At 45.1% G+C, this 22,248-nt stretch overlaps 1 protein-coding gene across 8 annotated transcripts in view; it reads left to right on the top strand.

Moving 5' to 3' along the window:
• Positions 1 to 22,248, top strand: part of LOC137436716 (FERM domain-containing protein 4A) — a 293,806-nt gene that overhangs the window by 27,386 nt on the left and 244,172 nt on the right. Inside the window, exon 1 of one of the 8 annotated variants that reach the window (XM_078786711.1) lies at positions 20,069 to 20,294. The exons of 6 other annotated variants lie outside the window; for them this stretch is intronic. The gene's annotated coding sequence lies outside the window, so the exon portion shown is untranslated. Of the gene's footprint in view, positions 1 to 20,068; positions 20,295 to 22,248 lie in introns of those variants that run through there. One more of the 8 variants, XM_068130730.2, reaches the window with a different exon arrangement.

The raw sequence follows: 22,248 nt of genomic DNA, 5'->3' as shown, positions 1-22,248 counted from the left end.
GGGTACCGGTAGTTGTCAAAATGCGGAACAAAAACACGATCCAAAACATCTGTACAGTACTTTTCGACTGTCACATTAACCTGAACAGTAACAAGATCAAGTTTGCAATTGCAACAGGAAGTCCCATCTCATAACGGATCTGCCACCAAAAGGTTATGGTTCTATGGTTTGCTCTTTGGCTCTATGGTTCTATGGTATTAAAAGGTGTATGGGCTGTATTATGTTGCTCCCAAAGCAGAGTTCTATCATCAGTCGTATGCAGGAGAAATCTGCTTTCATCAGAGCAATGAATCTTCTTCCAGGATGTAAGTTTACAGTGTTGACATGCCTGGCACAACGCCAAGCAGGCGGCTTGATGTTCTGGGGTTATAAGAGGGCGTAATATCGGTCTCCTGGCTTTGTAAGATGCAGCACGAAGCCGGTTCCGGAGCGCTCTCGTGGATACACTATGAGGAAGATTATATTCGTGCCAGAACACTGTGTTTGTGTAAAAAGGAATACGTCTGACAATCCTGATCAGAGCAACATTTTCTCTGTTAGAGATCACAAAGATTTGAGGCCTGTCTTTAACGTTGTTGGTTTGTTGTGGACTAACTGACTGTTAGCTGTCCAATGGAAGCCAAGTTGAGGTCCATTTTCACGGTAGGACTATTGATCCAAATAATTTGCCATATTTGGACTTCAAGTCTTGCATGGGCCAATTAAAGTATACAATGATATTGTTACCTTTTCCAAACCTTGACCAGGTGAAAGTGTTTTTTTCAAGTTGATACTTCTTCCAGTGCTGCAGGCACTGGGTGTGCAAAATTGCCTGGACCTAGTGATGAATGGAAAATAAAGCATCTACTTGGATGGTTCTTTCATTTATATTTGAAAGAATAATTGAATTTGATTCAATATATTTTTTCACAACAGTATTATTTTCTAGGCATGCTTAACTTTTTTGCATGTGTATAGTTCTTATAATGATCATCTGGGTGAACACAGATCCCTGGTCACTGTGAAGGGTTTTGTTGATCTGCATTGTTGGACATGAATGAAGAGTTGATAAGTTAAGCATGTTAAACGCCATAAGAAATGAGCTGTCATTCATTGAGTGTTAGCACTTCATCAGAACAGAATAAGGAAGGGCTATTGCTCGAAACCTCAGCCGCACCTCCACCCAGTGGTAAACAAAGGCTTCATAACCTTAAATTGATCGAGTCCATTGTCAGTATGACTACAAGTCGTGGATAACTTTAAGGCTTCATCACCAATACATAATATGGTAAATAATAAAGCTTATGCACATAAAGGCCATTAAAGGTTAAAGCTGAATAAAACCAAAAACACAAGGGAGCCAAAATGCCAAAATCTTTGATTGCCGAAAATAAAATGAAACAAAATTAGATGATCAGTATAGATCAAAGAATAAATGGAAAACAAGTACAGATACATTCAAATTACACTGCCCCAATACCAAATAAATAAATAACATATCCTCCAGCGCCCGGCGATGTCGCCGTGCAGCACGTAGAGACGGTTTTGGGAGGGAGAAAAAAAAAGAAAAAAAAACACCTTTAGAGGCCATTTTTCCCCGCAAAGCGGGGGTTGGCCTTTTTCGGGCACCGTGGTTGTTGTTGGTCCCCTTTTTGAAGCAATGTTTTACGGCCGGATGCCCTTCCTGCCGCCAACCCTGTTTGTCGCCTTTTACGACAAACAGGGAATTACCAGTGAACTGGTACTCAATTAGCTCGACCTCGGAAGGATGACAGGCTGAGTCAACCCCCCTGGCGTTAATTCAGCGATCGACCGGGATTCAAACCCAGGATCCTAGGATCCTAAGCTGGCACCCTAGCCGCTAAGCCAACACCAGGCATTTTTGGGAGGGAGGAGAGGTTTTGGGAGGGAGAGAGAGGGATAGGGAGAGAGAGGAGAGGGAGGAGAGGGAGGGAGGAGAGGTTTTGGGAGGGAGAGGCATACAATAATTGATCGATTAATTGTATAATAAAAAAAAATCGTAAAATAATTAATTTCTTAATCAATTGGCTAATAGCATGCCGAAACCACCAGTGCTTCATCCGAAGCTGTAACTTTTTGAAAAAATAATTAAATGATTAATTAATTGGGAAAACAATTAATAAATAATTGATTAATTAATGAATAAATAAATAATTAATCGATTAATTAATAAATCAAAAATATCCTTTATAGCCAAATCACTTGAACATTGTCGTGTCTGAATATCAGCTTCCTAGCTCAAAAGGTGCCTGAGATATCGCCCAGATGATAAATAAAAGAAATAAATAATTAATAAATCGATAATAATTAAGTAATTAATCAATTAATTGATGATTTAAAAAATAACATTTTTGCCAAAGCACATGCTCACTATTGTGCCCAAATTTCCACTTCCGAGCTCAAAGGATGGCTGAGATATCGCCCGGACAAACAAACAAGCAAGAAAGAAAACTGAGTACTCCCTTTCAGCGCACGTCATTGCCGAGCCCCCTTATGGTGCCAGGTGATGACGTCATGCAGCACCTGGAGATCGAATAGGAAAGGAGAGGTGTACAAAAAGCAGGAAAAACGAGTTCCATACGCAAAGACAATATGGTACATTAAAAAAGTCCATATGTCAGTAGCATAGTACTCGTATAAGTGATTCAAGAACTCGATTGCAAAACAGTTTTCCCGGTCAACCCTACGAGGTGGGAATAATTGTGGACGTTAAAGCTCATTATGGAAGGAGGAATTAATTAAAAGGCTTTCCTGGTGGTAACACCATTGGAATGTACACATATTTGTTGTGTACATAGTGTCATGTTTGCGCATCGTCAACCAAGTAGGGTTACTGTAATTCAAATTTGTGAACTCACATTTCAAGACTGTTGCTAAGAATTCATTTCATCATTGTTTTGTGTAACTTCTGGATCCACAAACGCATCAGGTTGAAATTCCCACTGCAAAGCACAATGAAAACAATCTTGATGAAATTTACACTGGCACAGGTAGAGGATGGTGTTGCTGATGACAGAATTATCCTGCTGACCAAAGTGTTACTTTGATTTACTTACACATGAAGCTGATAATGGTCTGTGTCTGCCCATGCCTATCCCACATTGTATGTCTATCCCACACAGAAAGAATGCAAAGTGTATCTGTGATCTCAAATCTGATTGATAAAGATAATTTTCAATCAAGAAAATCTGGTTTTGCACTGTTTACATATATTTCACTGGAATTTAGAGGTCAGTCTTAAAGTGAGGGCAGGTGCTTCTGGCCTATCCTTTTGCAAGTTGACATGACCTGTTAAGCCAGCAAAGGAAAGTAAAGCACATGGTTGAATCCAAAGGCAGGGAAAGAGTTATTCAAGTAATTCTGCATTCTGTTTGGTCTGAGCCATTTCTCTTGCAGCAACATTATCTTCGGAGATACTGGCGAAATAATTGGTTCAGGAGTTATCAAACAGAATGACCACTATATTCGTCATGGGTGTCTGTCTGTGTGTCTGTGTGTCTGCCTGTCCGCAGCATAACTACCCGATGATATCATCCGATCTTGATGAAATTTGGGTGGGAGGTTGATATCATGATCTAGTTGTGTCCTGCCTAGAGTGGACGTATGGGCGTATTGCGCCCATTGTGGGCGGAGCCACGCCCCAAAAAGATGTCTTTTTAGGGGGTAATCGAGTTCAAGCTACATCTTCTCCGAGGGAGTTGGTGTAATCTGACAGGGGTTTCGGTACTTGGTTAGGCCAATATCATGTGTCTAGCCCCACGGAGCTCAATTATTCATTTTCGCCCCAAGGTCAAGGTCACAGTCACAAAATTTAGAAAAGTCGATTTTTTATGGTTTTATTACATCGTTCGCTTCCTGATAGGGTGAAATGTCGTACATGATCTTATATTACCAGATACATCATGAAATATAAGTTTTCCAAAAAATTTCAGAATATTCGACCTTTGACCTTTGAAGGTCACAAAGGTCAAATTTACAAAGTTGTCGGAATCGAACCGAATTTTCGGTATTGTGTAGCTAACTAACCCCATAACTGATTATACATTATTTTCTATCTCATTTCAAGGTCAGTAACCTTCGTTTTGACATTTCTGGGCCAGCACCACACACAATTACGTACAGCTGGCTCTTAAAGGCCTGCGCACGCAGTGCATTGGGGCCTTTTGTAAATAGGCATGTACACCGCATGTCGGGGGCCGACACCTGCCACGTGTGCCCCCGAACCCCCAGTCCAGGCCTGTTTCAGTTGTAGTCCGTCCTTTGTCATTGAATACTGCTCGCTCGTGAACCATCGTCGTCTCCTGACTTGTGTGTGTATATGTATATATATATATATATATATATATATGTATATATATATATATATATATTGTTACGGACCGCGGATTAGATGTTATTTTGACCGAGCGGTGGTGTAACCGCGGCCGAACAGTTATTCCCCGACTAAAACCCGATTCAACCCAAACGTTGGCCGTATCGCGCCACCACTATTCAATCGGGAAAAGACTAAGACGACACGGATGTGAAGAAAGGGAAGACGAAGGCAAAGAAAGGTTTGAAATACAATTACTATTTATTACTATTTACAGGCTCAAAGTAACCAAGGAGAAGGAAAGATAATAAAATAATATACAGAAGCTTTTAGAGACACAGGGAAAATACTAGCTTATCTAACAGGCTTACTTACTACCCAGGACAGAACAAACAAAGACACTGACTCACGCGGGGAATTGCAGAGTGGATTGCTGGAAGGAGGTGTGTGGCTGGGGGGGGGGAGGACGGCACGGAGCTGGCTGGAGCTTGATCCTGCACGGGACGTCGGGCTGGACCTCGACGGCCGCTGATGCCACCGAGCCTGTCATGTGCGCGGAGTCACGGGTCGGAGCTGCTTGTCTCAGTAAAAGCGCATCTGCTCTGGTGGCCCAGCTCTTTCTTTGGACTCAGTAAAAGCGCAACTCTCTGACGACCCAGCTCTTTCTTTGGACTCAGTAAAAGCGCAACTCTCTGATGACCCAGCTCTTTCTTTGGACTCAGTAAAAGCGCAACTCTCTGACGACCCAGCTCTTTCTTTGGACTCAGTAAAAGCGCAACTCTCTGACGACCCAGCTCTTGTCTCCTCCCTCCTTGTCTCAACTGCTTCGGGAACGCCCCGCAGCGGGTTATATAGGCCCCGCCCCTCAACCTTTGCGAACCTCCCCCAAACGCTCTTCCTCCGCCCTCTCAAACCAAAACCCTCGTGCTCGGTTGGTTGTTCGGGGCTGGCTCACTCCTCCCCTCTATGACGAGGTGGAGACACGCCCTTCTTCTCCGACCCTGCCTCGTGGTCAATGGTGGTTGAAGAAAACCGCCCAAAATGCAGTTGGCCATTGAGATGAAATGAAAGGGGACCTATTCTTATTTCACTCGGTGCAATGGAGTATTTCAATTAATGGGAGACACAGCCTTACCCTAAGACACATAATAAGATATAAGCTACTGAACAAGGGTTTTATCGGGTCCTGCAATGTGGTGTTTATGGAATAACTACCGAGACGCCCTTTTTATCTTTACACAACTCCGGAGGCAGGAGGCGCAGAATAAACAATAATAATAATAAAGCACACAATAAAAAAAATACAGTCCTCATATCCGCAACAATATATATTTATGTATATGTATATATATATATATATATATATATATATATATATATATATATATATATATATATATATTATATATATATATATGGTATCTGTAATCTGGTTCTCCAACCTAATGAGCGGACAACATGACGTCATCGCCATGCATGTCCGCATTGCCTGCAAAGCTCCAGAGGAACCATCTAGCAGTGCGTCATTACGGATTATAAATTCAGATACTGTCACAAGTGCATGCAAAACTCACAGTTACCAACCTGGTTTCGCCCTTGTTTGGGCTTCATCAGGGCAACGCAGTGAGGCTTCCATACACAAGTAACTCTGTGAACCTTTCGGTTTTTATATCAGTCACTATGCGACCTTCATATCATCAGTGGAGAACCGCCAGCAAGGTGTCCCATGCTGGAGCCAGCTGTTGGGACACCTTGCTGGCGGTTCTCCACTGATGATATGAAGGTCGCATAGTGACTGATATATATATATATACTTACTTACTTACTGCGTCGAGCTAGCTCGGCATTAAATATATATATATATATATATATATATATATATACACTAGATTGGCTCACCTCACCACGCGTCGTTACAGAGGAATGGGCTTATTTTAGCTGAGGATAATTACTGTTCCTGAGTTGCTGTGTTGTCCTGATTTACACCAATCATAATACAAACAATTATTTTGCACAATTTTATTTGTCGTGTTTGTGATATTACATTTTTATAAGCCATTTACGTTGAAGATTTAGGTTGAAAAAAAAAACAATTCAAAAATGAACCCCCAAGCACATGCATAGGGGAGGGGTAGGTGCAGACTGGAAGTTTGGGACAATTACACCTCACCACCACATCATGTAAAACACCTCACCACCACATAATTTAAAACACCTAACCCCACCTTATTTAAAACACCTCACCACCAAGTAATTTAAAACACCTCACCCCCATGTAATTTAAAACACCTCACCCCCACCTAATTTAAAACACCTCACCACCAAGTGATTCAAAACATCTCACCACCACGTAATTCAAAACACCTCACCACCACGTGATTTAAAAACACCTCACCACCACGTAATTCAAAACCACCAACACGTTATTAAAAACACTTCATAATCACGGAAACAAAAGCTTCAGGGAGTAGTTCATTGACAACACAGACACTGCCCAGATATGTAGACACTAGACATGTAGATGGATGACTGTACCTGAGTTACTGTGTGTTGTCATGGTTTACACCAATCATAATTCAAACATATTATTTTGCACAAATGGATTTGTAATATACGTGATATTATATTTTTTTAACAATTGGAATTGAAGACTTAAGTTGCAAAAAAAAATTCACGATTATATATATATATTCACGATATAAAATATATATTGGAATTTTTTTTTCAAAAGAAATACCTTTAGGACATACACACGGGAGAGGTAGGTGCATACCAGAAGTTTGGTAGGATTTCACAAAAGTTTGATGGAGTAGATCAGTGAAAACACAACGAATCGTCGAATCAGTGCGCTGCTCTGCCCGGCATTCCATGTATAAACGTGAGGGGGGGGAGGGGGGAGGGGAGGAGAGGGGGGAGGGGGAGGGGGAGGGGGGGAGGGGAGGAGAGGGGAGAGGGGGAGGGGAAGGGGGGAGGGGAGGAGAGGGGAGAGGGGGAGGGGAAGGGGGGAGGGGAGAGGGGGAGGGGAAGGGGGGAGGAGAGGGGGGAGGGGGAGGGATGGGAGTGGAGAGGGGTGGGAGGGGTAGGGGTAGGGGTAGGGGGAGGGGTTAAATGCCGGTCCCACTCCCCACCGATTCAGATTCCGTGTATAATATTCCTCGCTGAAAAAAAATATGGATCGAAAGATGAAAGAAAAAAAAACCTATGTGGTGTGAATGGCAATGTTCCTCGCTGAAATGTGAAAAAACCCAATCGCGCGGCAAGGAACATCACGTGATCGCTCTGAGCGATCGATTGCAACTCTGCATCGTGTCGTGGGCGTGGCCAACGTGGCCTCATGCTCCCAGGTGATTGGCTAATTCGAGCTCGAGAGCGCCATAATGCGCTACATTATGGCAAAAAATATGGATCTAAAGATGAAAGAAAAAAAAACCTATGTGGTGTGAATGGCAATGTTCCTCGCTGAAATGTGAAAACACGCAATCGCTTTTCGCTCTGAAATACGTGCGAACTCGTAACTGAGTTAATGGCGGCAAGGAACATCACGTGATCGCTCTGAGCGAATCAGCGCGCTGCTCTGCCATTCCGGTCATAATATTCCTCGCTGAAATGCGCTGAGGTAAAAATATGGTAAAAAAATATTATGAAATAAATTTTTAGGTCGGCCATGTTCTTCCCAGGCTCAATGGCCATGTTTGTGCCAAATATCAAGTATGTGAGCCTCTCCATTTAGGAGTCTATCGGTAACAATACACACACACACACACACACAAACTGTGTTATATATATATATATATATATATATATATATATACAGACTTGGCATTTAATATGGAATTTTTTTTTTTCCTTGACTTGGGTTTATTTTCTTAACTCAGTATATCAATCTGGTGAGTTTCTTTCACACTTTTGTGATTTATTTGTTAAAAGAACCATGTCACTGATTGTCTGTTGCAGCAAGAACTCAGCAACAGGATTATATCACAGGTGGCGTGGCAAAATGTACGGACAGGTGCATTTGATGATTGGCTTCACAGTCGGATATACAAGGGTTGTTGCGTCCTGTATTAGTGGAAAACAACTGCTGCACGTCTCCAAAAGTTATTGCCGCTTCCTCTGGAAATGGTCCGTCAACGCGACAATGCTGTTTGTCATGGAGTGGTGGCTTTACGAAATTACGGCATGAAACAGCGTGCTATTGCTCGGCAGTATGGCATCACTCAAGGTCAGGTGTCAAAGATCCTGAAACGAAATGCTCAGAGGGGTGTCCCTACTCCAATACCGAGGCCAGGACGTCCCCGCAGAACCACAAGGAGTGATAATCGCCAGCTGTACCGGTTATTCCGCAATGGCCGAACCAAGTCAGCCAATCAGGTTAGGGCTGAGTGGCAGCAACTGACAAATGTGCCTCTATCCAGAAGGCTAGTCAACCAACGACTGGTTCAAGCAGGCTATCGTGCCAGGCGTCCCCTGACAAAGCCACACCTTACCAGCCAACACCGCCAATGCCGATTGCAGTGGGCCAGAGAGCACCGTCAATGGCAGCCAGGACACTGGAATCACGTGATCCTCAGTGACAAGTCTAGATTTCTGGTCTATCGTCAAGATGGCCGCGTCCGAGTGCGCAGACAAGTGCATGAAGCCTACAACAATGATTGTATAGTGCCAAGAGTCCAAGCTGGAGGTGGTGGGGTGACCGATTGGGCTGCTTTTCATGCAGGGGGCAAACTGACCTGGTTGTTCTGAATGGAAACCTGAACCAGTTCAAGTACAGGGTCATTCTGGAAGAAACATTGCTTCCATTTGCTCGTGCAGCCTTTCGAGGAAACTTTGTCTTCCAAGATGACAATGCACGGCCTCATCGTGCTCGCATGATCCAACACTTTCTTGCTGACCCTGGTGTAGAGCATATGGAGTGGCCTGCCATGTCCCCGGATATGAATCCGATAGAGAACTTGTGGGCAGAATTAACACGTCAAATCGACCACTTGGACCAGCAGCCGACCTCTGTGCGTGAATTGCAGCAGGGTATTGTCACTGCATGGCAAGCGATTCCTGTCCAAACCTTGGCAAATCTCGTGAACAGCATGCCTCAACGTGTGCGTGCTCTCCTGAATGCTCGTGGGGGTTACACGAAGTACTGAACTGTAATTTTACTGTCCGTAATCCCAGTCGTAATTTAACTTTTGTTTTTGTTCAAAAAAAAATTGGCTAATGCGCAAAATAAAGAGATACTTCTGGAAAACGTACAGAAGTTTAACACAGTACTGTCCATGAATTGAGTTCGATATCAGTTTACATCACTTTCAAGGATCAATTTATTTGTTTCGAAATGTCAAATGTGGTTGTTGTTTCTTTTAAAGGTCACATTAACAAAATGTAGAATAATTTCAACATAATTCCAATGAACTTTTGGTTCTAAGACATTTTGAAAAGTAAGTTCACCCCCAGAAAAAAAAAATTCCATATTAAATGCCAAGCCTGTTTCTATATATATATATATATATATATATATATATATATATATATATATATATATATATATATATATATATATATATATATATATATAGATATATATATATAGATATATATATATATATATATATATATATATATATATATATATATATATATAATTATATATATATATATTGTTGCGGATTTGAGGATTATGTTTTTTTATTGTGTTGTATTGTATCGTAAATTGTTGGGCAATATTGCTTTATTCTGGACCCTCCTGCCTCCAGTGTTGTATAAAGGTCAAAGGGCATTCCCGTAGTTAATTCCATAAAGCATACACGTTAGCCAATCATAGATTTCCCCCTGGTTGATCGTTATATCTTTATTATGTGTATTAGGGTAAGGCCTTGTCTTCCATTAAGATGACACTCCATTGCACCAAGTGAAATAGAGTAGATTCCTTTCACTTTCCCCTTTCATCATTGCCAAGCCTCGATTGCCAATTACATCCCCTCCAAAACCACCATTGAACATGTGCTCGGGTTGGGGAAGAAGGCCGTGCCCGCCCGTCGTCATCAAGGGCGGAGCCAGAGGGTCGCGTGACCAACCAGGGCCGAGGTGAGCACACCGATGGGCGTGTCCTAAAGGCCGGCGGCTTGATCGCCGGAGGCGCTATAAAAAGCGCGCGCGCAAGGTACTGAAAAGAGATCATCCAGGGAAGCACAAAGCCTGCTATTCGTCGCCTTGCTCGCCAAAGTTGGACCAAGCAAGAGAGTTGGGCAAGAAGCAAGCACGTTGTTCAGTTGTGTGGTTGGACCAGACGAGTCCTGGCAAAGCACGCGACGTCCACAGAGCAGCCGCAGCCACAGCAGCAATGATAGCAGCTTGGGGCCTTGACGGCAGTTCCGGAGCAGGGCCGCGAAGGAACGGCGGCTGTTAAACGCGCCGATCGTGCTGCAGTACCATTGGACCTTCCTTTCCCTCCAGCCATCCACCTCCTGCCTTTCCATCCTTTTGTGTACGTGAGTTTGTTCTGTGTGTCTTGTCCATGGGTATTTAATTAAGCTTGTATAAGCTAGCGTTGCACTGTGTCTAATATCTTTTGTAAATTATTTTCTTATCTTTCCTTCTTCCTTGGTTACTTTGAGCGTGTACATAATAGGAATAAATTTAGTAGTATTTCCAACCTTTTTTTCGTCTTCTTCTTCTTCTTCACATCCATGTCGCTTTTGTCTTTTCCATATTGAATATCTGTGGCGCGATCCGGCCAACGTTCGGGAATCGGGTTAGTCGGGGTAACTGTTAGGGCCGCGGGGCCTCCGCTCGGCAAAACCAACATCTTATCCGCGGTCCGTAACAATATTGTAACGAATGTGGAAACGTTACAATGTGAACGTTACAAAAGTACGGTAACACCCTGTTAATGTAAATAATGGTCGCAGTCGGCGTCCTAGTTAATTCCATGAAACTTACACGCAGGTCACGATATATCTTTTAAATAGTGTATTTCCTTATTCCATGTAGGCTAAGTATGTGTTTCCCACTAAATTGACTTTGCATTGTATCAAACAAAATAAGCGTAGGCCCTTCCAATTTCCCCAAAACCTCCCTTCCAATTGTCTTCCGCATTTTGGCCGGTTTTCTTCAAACCACCATTGGCCACGAGGTAGGGTTGGGGAAGAAAGGCGTGTCTCCACCTCGTCATAAGAGGGAAGGAGTGAACCGGCCCTAACAGCCAATCAACACCGCGGTGAGCGACCCGGTAGGCGTGCCCTCGGAGCCGGTGGCTTGATTTCGCTGGAGGTGATAAAAGCGACTGTAAGGGACTGCTTTAAGAGATGACCCTGGGAGAGGAGCAAAGAGGCTGCACCAAAAAGGAGCGGTGAGATGCGAAACGCTCCGAGCAAAAGAGGAGAGGTGCTCGGCAAGGAGACCAGCTTTGGAGAGACGCGCTGAAAGGAGGGAGACGGCCCCACCCCAAGAAGAGGAGCAGGTGTGCCGAACCAGCGCGTAACGTCTACCGCAGTGGAGACACGACGGAGGGTTTCCCGCCAAAACTGCGAGGAATTGCGAACTGCGGCCTCCCGACCTTGCCTCCCTCTCAAGCAATCCATCTCAAGCCTTACCTGCCTGCATTATCCCCTGTGTAAGTGTGAACGTCCTGTCCTGCTCGTTTGTCTTGGGGCTAAGTAAAAATGAATAGTGTAAGTTAACGATTCGCTGTGTTACTGCTTCTTCCATCCATTGCTTGTGTGTGTATAATAAAATCTGTTCTTCCTCCGTATTCTTCTTCTTCTTCTTTTTCATTCTCTTTCGGTCGCTTTAGAGATTTCCCGATTGAATATCTGTGGGGCGATCTGGTCAACGTCGGGTGGAATCGGGTTTTAATCGGGGAGTAACTGTTCGGACGCGGTTAAATACAGCACCGCTCGGTCAATATAGCATCTAAAACCCGCGTCTGTAACAATTGGTGTCAGGAGTGAGATTCGAGGCCCGAACCAAATTTTTTAAAAAACATCTAGAAAAACATTTGGTCAAAATTTGGAGCTGCTGGAAATTTGTGTTGTTTTAAAGCAAAACCCGAAATTTGAGATCGCGCCATGGACAATCAAGGCGATCGGATGTCGGTGGGAGAGATAGACGGGGTAGAATCGACCCAGGACCCCAGGGAAGAAGTGGGGAAAATGGTGGAGGAGAGTAAAGAAGGTGTGGTTGAGGGGGTATCAGGTGCACAAAATGGCGCTCTCGCGCACATGGTTATTGCGGCACCAAATTTAGCCGCGCTCGTGGTCGCGGCAGCCGAGCCAGAGATGCCAGGGTACATGCGAGCCTTCATGGCCCAATTCATGGTGGAAATGCAGAGAGAAAACGACATTATGGAACGAATAGAAAACAGAATGAGGGCTGATAATGAGCGAATAACGAAAGAATGGGGAAACCAAATTGAAGCAATAACGAACGAATTGGGAAACCAAATTGAAGCAACAACGAACGGAATGAGGGCCGATAGGGAGGAAAGGGAGCAGAGGGACAGAGACCGCAAGTTGGGCGAAAGGGTCCCAGGGGTGCACGAGGAAGTAACGCGGGTCGAAAAGCGCCGGTTGAACGAAGTTGAGAAAAGCACGGGTACAATGACGGGGGTAGAAATCGCGACACGGGGTTTGGAAAAGCCGGCGACCGCTGAGGTAGAGGAGGGTGTTTTATTAAAGCCAACGGTCGCCGAGGTGAATAAAGAAAAAGCAGTGCTGGGAATTAAAATTGAAGAGATGACGGAGGTAGCCCGGGAATTGCAGGGAGAAATGGATTATGTACAAAGTCCCTGCTCACATCACGATGCTGTGCTTAACCCGAATGGAAGTTTGCAGGTTCGCGTGGAGAAAAGGATCCCCCAGGTGAGTCGTGCTGTATATTGTGCGGGTAGATTTTGCAGGAGGATGTTTAGCGACAAAAGAATTTTCGCGCGCTTGGGATCGAGGAAGCATCCGGGCATTGGTGAAGGGTCCCGTGTGAGTGGAAATGGCACGCGTGGGAGGAAAAAGTGTGCGTCGGCGAGTGGGTGTGTTATAAAGTGTGGGAGTGAAACCGAGTGCGAGCGAGAATGCACGTCGGGGTGTACGGAGTGTGACACGAATAGTGAGTTGGTGATGGCGCAGGTGCGAGAGGGCACATCGGAGCGCGAGTGTGAAACCGAGTGCGAGCGAGAATGCACGTCGGGGTGTACGGAGAGCGACACGAATAGTGAGTTGGTGATGGCGCAGGTTGCGAGAGGGCACATCGGAGCGCGAGTGTGAAACCGAGTGCGAGCGAGAATGCACGTCGGGGTGTACGGAGAGTGACACGAATAGTGAGTTGGTGATGGCGCAGGTGCGAGAGGGCACATCGGAGCGCGAGTGTGAAACCGTGTGCGAGCGAGAATGCACGTCGGGGTGTACGGAGTGTGACACGAATAGTGAGTTGGTGATGGCGCAGGTGCAAGAGGGCACATCGGAGCGCGAGTGTGAAACCGAGTGCGAGCGAGAATGCACGTCGGGGTGTACGGAGTGTGACACGAATAGTGAGTTGGTGATGGCGCAGGTGCGAGAGGGCACATCGGAGCCGCGAGTGTGAAACCGAGTGCGAGCGAGAATGCACGTCGGGGTGTACGAAGTGTGACACGGAGAGTAAGGTGGTGGTGGAACGTGTGCGAGGAAGCACACCTGAGTTGGTCATGGCGCGGGTGTGGGAGAGCCCATGTGAGCGCGTTAGTGGGTGGATGCAAGAGTGCACGCCCATGGTGAGTGTTACGGAGGAGAGGTGTGCACCAAAGTGTGCGCGAGAGGTGTGGTGTGTAACAGGGAGAGCGTTGGTGGAATGTACGGACGGCGTTGGAACGCCAGGTTTTGTGAGGGTGAAAGGGGTAGCGTATGCTTGTAAGCATGCAAGTAAAGCACCGATGGTAACCGGTTTAGTGGTTAGAGGGACGGATAGCCGATGCGAGCACTCGGTGCGAGGGGGTGCTTGGTTGGGTGCGAGGCCCGGCGCGGATCGATGCTGCGTCGCTTCTCTTCGAAGCGTCGTTGCCGATTCGGGCTTGGCCCCGCCCCGCACGGTCGAGTCCGGGCTTTGCCGGGCGAGGCGACCGGTCCGGTTCAAGGGCGAGTGGGAGGAGGCGGAACGGTGCCCCCTCGTGGGGACGGGGTTCCGACCGGGGGAGATTGAGCCATCGGGCCCGGGACCGCAAGGTGCCGCGCCGAGGTGGTGCGTGGAGCCTCGGTCCAACCAAACCACCTCCCTTGAACCGAAAGCCGGACGGATTCAACCTGCAGGCAACCAAACCACCCGAATTCATTGCTCGGCTTTACGAAGCCGAGTTTAATGATGTCATGACGCACCGAGGCTAGGATATAGCGGACTGTGATGATGGTGATCGTGATAGTGATAGTGTTTTGATCCGAAATTTAGAAAAGTGAATAGAATTGGCAGTAAATGGAAAATTTTTGAATTGGTTGGAATTTGGACGAACAAAATTGATAGTGGAGAGACCCCCGATGTGGTGGGATGGCAAATCCACCATCCCTCACAGAGTGGGGCAAATGCGCAATAGCTTATGGGGTGTATGGCAGTGAAAACTAGCCCGGGTGGGTTAGGATATTGATAGGGCCCTAGCGAAGATGACATTAGGTAACGTTAAGTTTAGTTAGTGACTGATACCTGTAGTGGGGACGCAGGTAGATTAGTGTGGATTATAATGACGTGGGAGCGCAATAGTTTAAAGGGACGACTGGGAAGCGCAAGTTTCAGAGGGGAGTAGTTAGCTGAGATGATGCCGTGTGTGTGAGGATTGAACAGGTGAGAATGGAACAGGTGTGATTGCACAGGTGTGCAACTGAACAGGTGTGTGGAGCAGTGTATGAGGGAGTAGTGGTGATTGCGTGTTGTGTTGACCAAATGGTCCAGGAAGAAAGGAGGGTGCAGGTGGCACCAGGTGTGAGGGCACAGGTGTGCAACAACAAGTGTATGTGGCTGTGTGGAATAAATGGTAGTGTGGAATATCTGGAGTAGTGGAATGGATGGTCGTGGAGTGAGAATGGTGGAAATTGTGGAGTGGAGTGGATGGTGCGAAGGTGTGAATGGGGGAAGAGTGGACCCCCATCACGGATACCCGGGGCGGGTAGTGTAAGTGTTAGGTAGAGGGTACAGGTAAATTGTGGTTGGATATTGGCATCTGTGGTGCGGGTGACAGAATGGTATGTGGATGGGTGCATTGGTGTTGTGGAAATGGCTGGGCGTGTAGCCTGTTAGTGTGTGTAGTTGGTTTGGGCACTCCACCACTGTGAGGATGTCGGCCAGGTGAGGCCGCAGGTGGGCTCTGGGAGCCGGTAGTAGTTGTTGTGGATGGGGCCCGAGGATCCGGAGGACGGACCCGGGTAGCCCAGTGCCAGAGGGCACCATGGGGTGACAGAGCCAGGAGAGGGGCTGTCCCCAGTTAGTTAGGTTAGGGTGAGGAGCTAGGTAAGCTCGGGTGGCAACTACAGTGGTGGAGGTGTGCAGGTGGGTAGACCTGCTGGGAGAGGTACACGTCGCAGCCCAGAAATTGTGCTAGAGCACCGGGAGATGAATCGGGGGAGTGAGACCCCAAATTGAGAAGCACCACAGTTGGTCAATGGGAATTGGTTATTAGAACCCATAGTGTAAATTGGCCAATGGATTGGCAGGGAGAGACCCCGGGTAGTGTAAAGTGTGTTAAAGTCATTTAGAAAATAGTTGGGATGAAGGATCTCCTCGCACCATCTGCATCCACTCACCTGAGGTGACAGGTACTCCACACCATGCCATGTTTTGATTATTTTTTATGATGCAAATGTTTGGATTGTGAGACGCATCATGACGTGGGTGTGACATTGTGCGTAATTCCATCTCTCCCTCCTTATGAGGATTGATGATGAATTGGTGATGGCAAATTTTGAAGTAAAGGGATTGTGGAGACGAATTTGGTATAGGGGAAATATGGGGAAGACGTGACAGTAGTGACGAATTTGTAAATGGGTAGATTTTTGTACATATGGGGTAAGGGTAGGGTAGGTGACAGGGGGGTGACGTACGGTAGGGACGAGCTTTCTCACTTCGCCCTCCGTACGCATTTCACCTTGCATTGCCTTATTGACGTGTACCCTTGTGACCTTACCCCTCGCTCAATTGTCTTTCTTTTGTCTCCCACATGACCTGTGCGCCATTGGGTGCCGATGGGAGCGTGCGTGAGGTGGCCATTGTGCGCCCGAGATTCCCAGAACCAGCATGCATTGCGTTGATGTACCACTTTATGGACCGCTGTTCTGCGGCCAAGTACCGCTTGATGGACCCCAGGTTCTGGGGCAGGGCACCTCTGTTGGAGACCGGCCATAGTGGCCAGGGAATCTTGCTTGCGGACCTCGGTAAGGTGGCACCTATGCCAAACAGGTGGACCACCCTTAGTTGGCCCCTGAGGCCCTAAATAAAAATGGACACAAGTTGTGCTTTTTATTATTTCCAACTAGGCCGCATGAAGCCAGAAGACGTCGGGAAGAACATCGGCCCAGCAGAGAAGGAGAAGACCACCACCAGTTGTTTTGTTGTGTTTATTATGAACCATGGTGACTGGATGGTGCTTTTGGGTGCTTTGTGGTGCTTTGTGGTGTTTGGTGCTTTTGGGTGCTTTGGTGGCATTGGTACTGGTGCATCGATGCAATGCGTGCTGTCTCCTCCCTCCCAACAGGAATTTCTTTCTCTTGTTCCCTAAAAAGAAAAAAAAAAGAAAAAAAAAACACAGGTCCTGGGTTGCGTTGTAAATAAGAAATCACGTCATTGTAAATAATGCTCCCCACCGTAAATGTATAGTTTGAGAATAATTCCGTAATTCGGTTAGCTGTGGGCTTGAGTCTGTTAGACAGGATGCAATGCAATAGGGGGACATACTTATTTGTGTTTTAAGATTGTCACACTCAGGATCAGGTTAATTGTAGAGGGAATTACACCTACGTGTCACACTAAGTTAAGTTTAATAGGCCCGAGTACGGGCCTGAAGAAAGGAGGGTGCCGTGTAACGAATGTGGAAACGTTACAATGTGAACGTTACAAAAGTACGGTAACACCCTGTTAATGTAAATAATGGTCGCAGTCGGCGTCCTAGTTAATTCCATGAAACTTACACGCAGGTCACGATATATCTTTTAAATAGTGTATTTCCTTATTCCATGTAGGCTAAGTATGTGTTTCCCACTAAATTGACTTTGCATTGTATCAAACAAAATAAGCGTAGGCCCTTCCAATTTCCCCAAAACCTCCCTTCCAATTGCCTTCCGCATTTTGGCCGGTTTTCTTCAAACCACCATTGGCCACGAGGTAGGGTTGGGGAAGAAAGGCGTGTCTCCACCTCATCATAAGAGGGAAGGAGTGAACCGGCCCTAACAGCCAATCAACACTGCGGTGAGCGACCCGGTAGGCGTGCCCTCGGAGCCGGCGGCTTGATTTCGCTGGAGGTGATAAAAGCGACTGTAAGGGACTGCTTTAAGAGATGACCCTGGGAGAGGAGCAAAGAGGCTGCACCAAAAAGGAGCGGTGAGATGCGAAACGCTCCGAGCAAAAGAGGAGAGGTGCTCGGCAAGGAGACCAGCTTTGGAGAGACGCACTGAAAGGAGGGAGACGGCCCCACCCCAAGAAGAGGAGCAGGTGTGCCGAACCAGCGCGTAACGTCTACCGCAGTGGAGACACGACGGAGGGTTTCCCGCCAAAACCGCGAGGAATTGTGAACTGCGGCCTCCCGACCTTGCCTCCCTCTCAAGCAATCCATCTCAAGCCTTACCTGCCTGCATTATCCCCTGTGTAAGTGTGAACGTCCTGTCCTGCTCGTTTGTCTTGGGGCTAAGTAGAAATGAATAGTGTAAGTTAACGATTCGCTGTGTTACTGCTTCTTCCATCCATTGCTTGTGTGTGTATAATAAAATCTGTTCTTCCTCCGTATTCTTCTTCTTCTTCTTTTTCATTCTCTTTCGGTCGCTTTAGAGATTTCCCGATTGAATATCTGTGGGGCGATCTGGTCAACGTCGGGTGGAATCGGGTTTTAATCGGGGAGTAACTGTTCGGACGCGGTTAAATACACCACCGCTCGGTCAATATAACATCTAAAACCCGCGTCTGTAACAATATATATATATAAATATATATATATATATATATATATATACATGGTATTTGAAAAATATATCTATATATCTTTGAAAGAAACTTCAAAAAATGCGATTTGAACTTGTCATTTTCAATGAACATGTACTCGGTCATGTGTGACAGCAATGATGCATGGAAGGTATCAATGGAAAGATGACGATCTCCTCTTCATTAGTAAACCACATGTAAATTGTCAAAATAAATAACCTTTGCATATTAACCCCTTGAATTCGGATTACCTTTTTTTTTATACACATTGCATATATATATATATATATTTAGTTTTTTTAATAAAGAGGAATTAAATTCCTGCGTGGGACTAGTGTGAAAAATTCTGACTCAACTCGGGACTTCACTCACTATTAAATATATATATACTAGGGCATGCCCGTACGTGGGTGCCCGTTCCTTGCCAAAAAAAAAAAATAACGCTACCCGTACGCTCTACCCCGCCCGTACGCCCGTACGCCCGTAAACAAAAAAAACAACGCTCTTCGCTTCCGCCCTTCGCTCTGACTGAATTGGGAGAAATAATGCGCATAAGAAATCGAGAAATTATTATTTTCTCCGGAAGAAATCGAATTACGAACCGTAATGGCGCACGCGCTCGGCTCGGCTCGCTCTCACATCGGCCACGCCTACGCAATAACGCGTTCTGTGATTGGCTGCCGGAAGTGCAGTCTTCACTGTCCGGAAGGTCGCAAATCGCAGTTACGATGAATCGCAAATTCGTTTTAATTAGTTTTAAAACATAGTTTAACGGCAACATAGTTTTCCAACGTGAAATAAATGAATACGCTCTCAAATGTGCCGTCCGAGGCAGAGTCTGTTCGCCACGTTCGGCACACGTGATAGCTCGCTGCTCTCTGATTGGTTGAATCGTTTTTTGGACATAGCTCGGTAACTACTTCTCCGATTAATATGAAACCTTGAAAAGGCACATCCTCGGGTCCCCAGCAATATACCTGGCAAGTTTCAAGTATATCGGACCCGTGGTTGTCGAGAAACAGCGGTCACAGACATACAGACATACAAACATACAAACATACAAACATACAAACATACAAACATACAAACATACAAACATACAAACATACAAACATACACACAGAGATTACTGGAATATATATATATATATATATATATATATATATATATATATATATATATATATATATATATATATATATATATATACATACACACACACATACATCATTTAGTTACTCCTTATCAATTTCACCTCGTCAAATTGGACAATTTGACTGACTTCGACCTTAAATCGAGGTTGATGGGTAAAAACATGATGATGCTATCAGGACTTCAACTGAAGACTCAATCAGGTGTGTGTGTGTGTGTGTGTGTGTGTGTGTGTGTGTGTGTGTGTGTGTCTGTGTGTGTGTGTATGTATATATATATATATATATATATATATATATATATATATATATATATATATATATATATATATATATATACATATATACATACATATATACATATACATGTTGGATTTTTAGAATTGTGATTTCTACCAACGATGTGATTTAATCCCCAATTTCCTACCATTGTACAAGCGTCAAAACACATGGGTTTCCTGCTTGGGGATTGAAGGGCGGAGCAAACGTGGCTTTCATGAACGGAGCCTTCAGTTCATCCCCTCCCGAGCACGAAGCTGCGTCGCGCTGCCATTCGGACGGCGCCCTTTGTCACCGCATCTCAACAGACGTGTGTGCGCCATCGCCATCGCCATGAGCCTGTGACCCGAAGGGGATTTATCATTGGTGCTGTCCGCACACCCAGCCTACTTGGTGAATTTTCGGTCTTTCGAGGGGTTGAGGAGGTGAGGAGTGCCGAGCTGTCATCGCCTGATTCCTGCTTGGTTTCCTGTGCTGGTGGGCTTATAGCAGGGAAAGGATCTGGTTGGTTGGGAATTTCAGTACCAAAAGCTGTTTAGAATACTTCATTTGGGATTTGGATTGAAGGTTAAACTTCAGATGAGCCAAGCTCTTACCCTCATGTTCATCTGAGTGTGCATATTTGTCTTTCAGTCTGTCTATTAATCTCGGCTACTGTACCCTCTTGTGAATATAAATAATAAATTTGGTGAAGCGATGCATCTTTTCTAATCATACTGGGATGAGGGATATTTCTTGTACGTATGTAGATATATATATACACACAAACATTCATATATGTATGTAAAATACATATATATATATATATATACATACATATACAGTCACGTGAAAAAGTAAGTACACCCCATGTAAAGTTTTGACTTTTTCAACATATTTCAACATACAGCTATTTTATCTTCATTTCACCAATATTGAAAGATAAAGGTGATATAATAAAACGAATATCATGAAACATTTACATTTTGTAGTCCATTGTATCATTTAAATAAACATAAATGCAAATTTCACCTGTGGAAAAAGTAAGTACACCCCAACATTTATCACTACTTCAAATACCTAAAATTTGAATCAGGTGCACCAGCTCAGGTGCAAATGATTAGAACATCTTCAGAGAGGATCTTGGAGGAACCTGTCTTATTTAAACCTCAGACATTTAGTTTGGTTTGCTCTTTGTTGTTGAAGTCTGCGGCGTCACCATGCCGAGATCAAAATAGCTCTCTGAGGCCTTCAGAAAGAAGGTTATAGATGCTTACGAGTCTGGGAAGGGATTTAAAAAGATCTCCAAACAATTTGAAATCAATCATTCGACTGTCCGGAAGATCATCCACACGTGGAGAAGATTCCAAACAACTGCCAACTTGTTCAGGCCAGGCCGCCCCAGCAAGTTCAGCCTGAGAGCAGACCGCAAGATGCTGAAAGAAGTCTCGAAGGACCCCAGAATGTCATCACGGGACCTACAGGGAGCTCTTGCCACTGTTGATGTCAAAGTGCACGAGTCTACCATGAGAAAGAGACTGCACAAATTTAATTTACATGGGAGGTGTGCCAGGAGGAAACCTTTGCTGTCCAGAAAGAACATCAGGGCAAGACTAAAGTTTGCCAATGAACACTGAGGCAAAGACCAGCACTTCTGGAACAATGTGCTCTGGACAGATGAATCAAGGTAGAGCTATTTGGCCACAGTACCAGAAGACATGTTTGGCGAAAACCAAAGACAGCATTTGACCACAAGAACCTCATACCAACTGTAACGCATGTTGGTGGAAATATTATGGTTTGGGGCAGCTTTGCTGCATCAGGGCCTGGGCAGCTCACCATCATATAATCCACTTTGAATTCTTCATTGTACCAGAGGGTGCTTGAGGATAATTCGAGGCCATCTGTCGGAAAGTTGAAGCTCAACCGAAGGTGGCCCTTGCAACATGACAATGACCCAAAACATACCAGTAAATCCACCAAGGAATGGCTGAAAAGAAAGAAATGGAGGGTTCTGGAATGGCCAAGTCAAAGCCCGGATCTAAATCCCATCGAGATGTTGTGGGGGGATTTGAAACAAGCTGTGCATGCAAGAAACCCCTCAAACATCGCACAGCTGAAAGAATTCTGCATGGAGGAGTTGGCAAAAATTTCTCCCAGTCGATGTCAGAGACTGGTAGACAGTTATAAGAAACGCCTACTTGAGGTTGTTTCTGCCAAAGGGGGCAATACTACCTATTAGACCCAAGGGTGTACTTACTTTTTCCACATGTGAAATTTGCATTTGTGTTTATTTAAATTATACAATGGACTACAAAATGTAAATGTTTCATGATATTTGTTATATTATATCACCTTTATCTATCAATATTGTTGAAATGAAGATCAAATAGCTGTATG

This window comes from Myxine glutinosa, chromosome 11 (assembly GCF_964187855.1).
Source record: "Myxine glutinosa chromosome 11, kmMyxGlut1.1, whole genome shotgun sequence".
In the NCBI taxonomy this organism is placed as follows: Eukaryota; Metazoa; Chordata; class Myxini; order Myxiniformes; family Myxinidae; genus Myxine; species Myxine glutinosa.
Note: the sequence above shows the minus strand (reverse complement) of the source record. Positions and strands in the feature narration are given on the sequence as shown.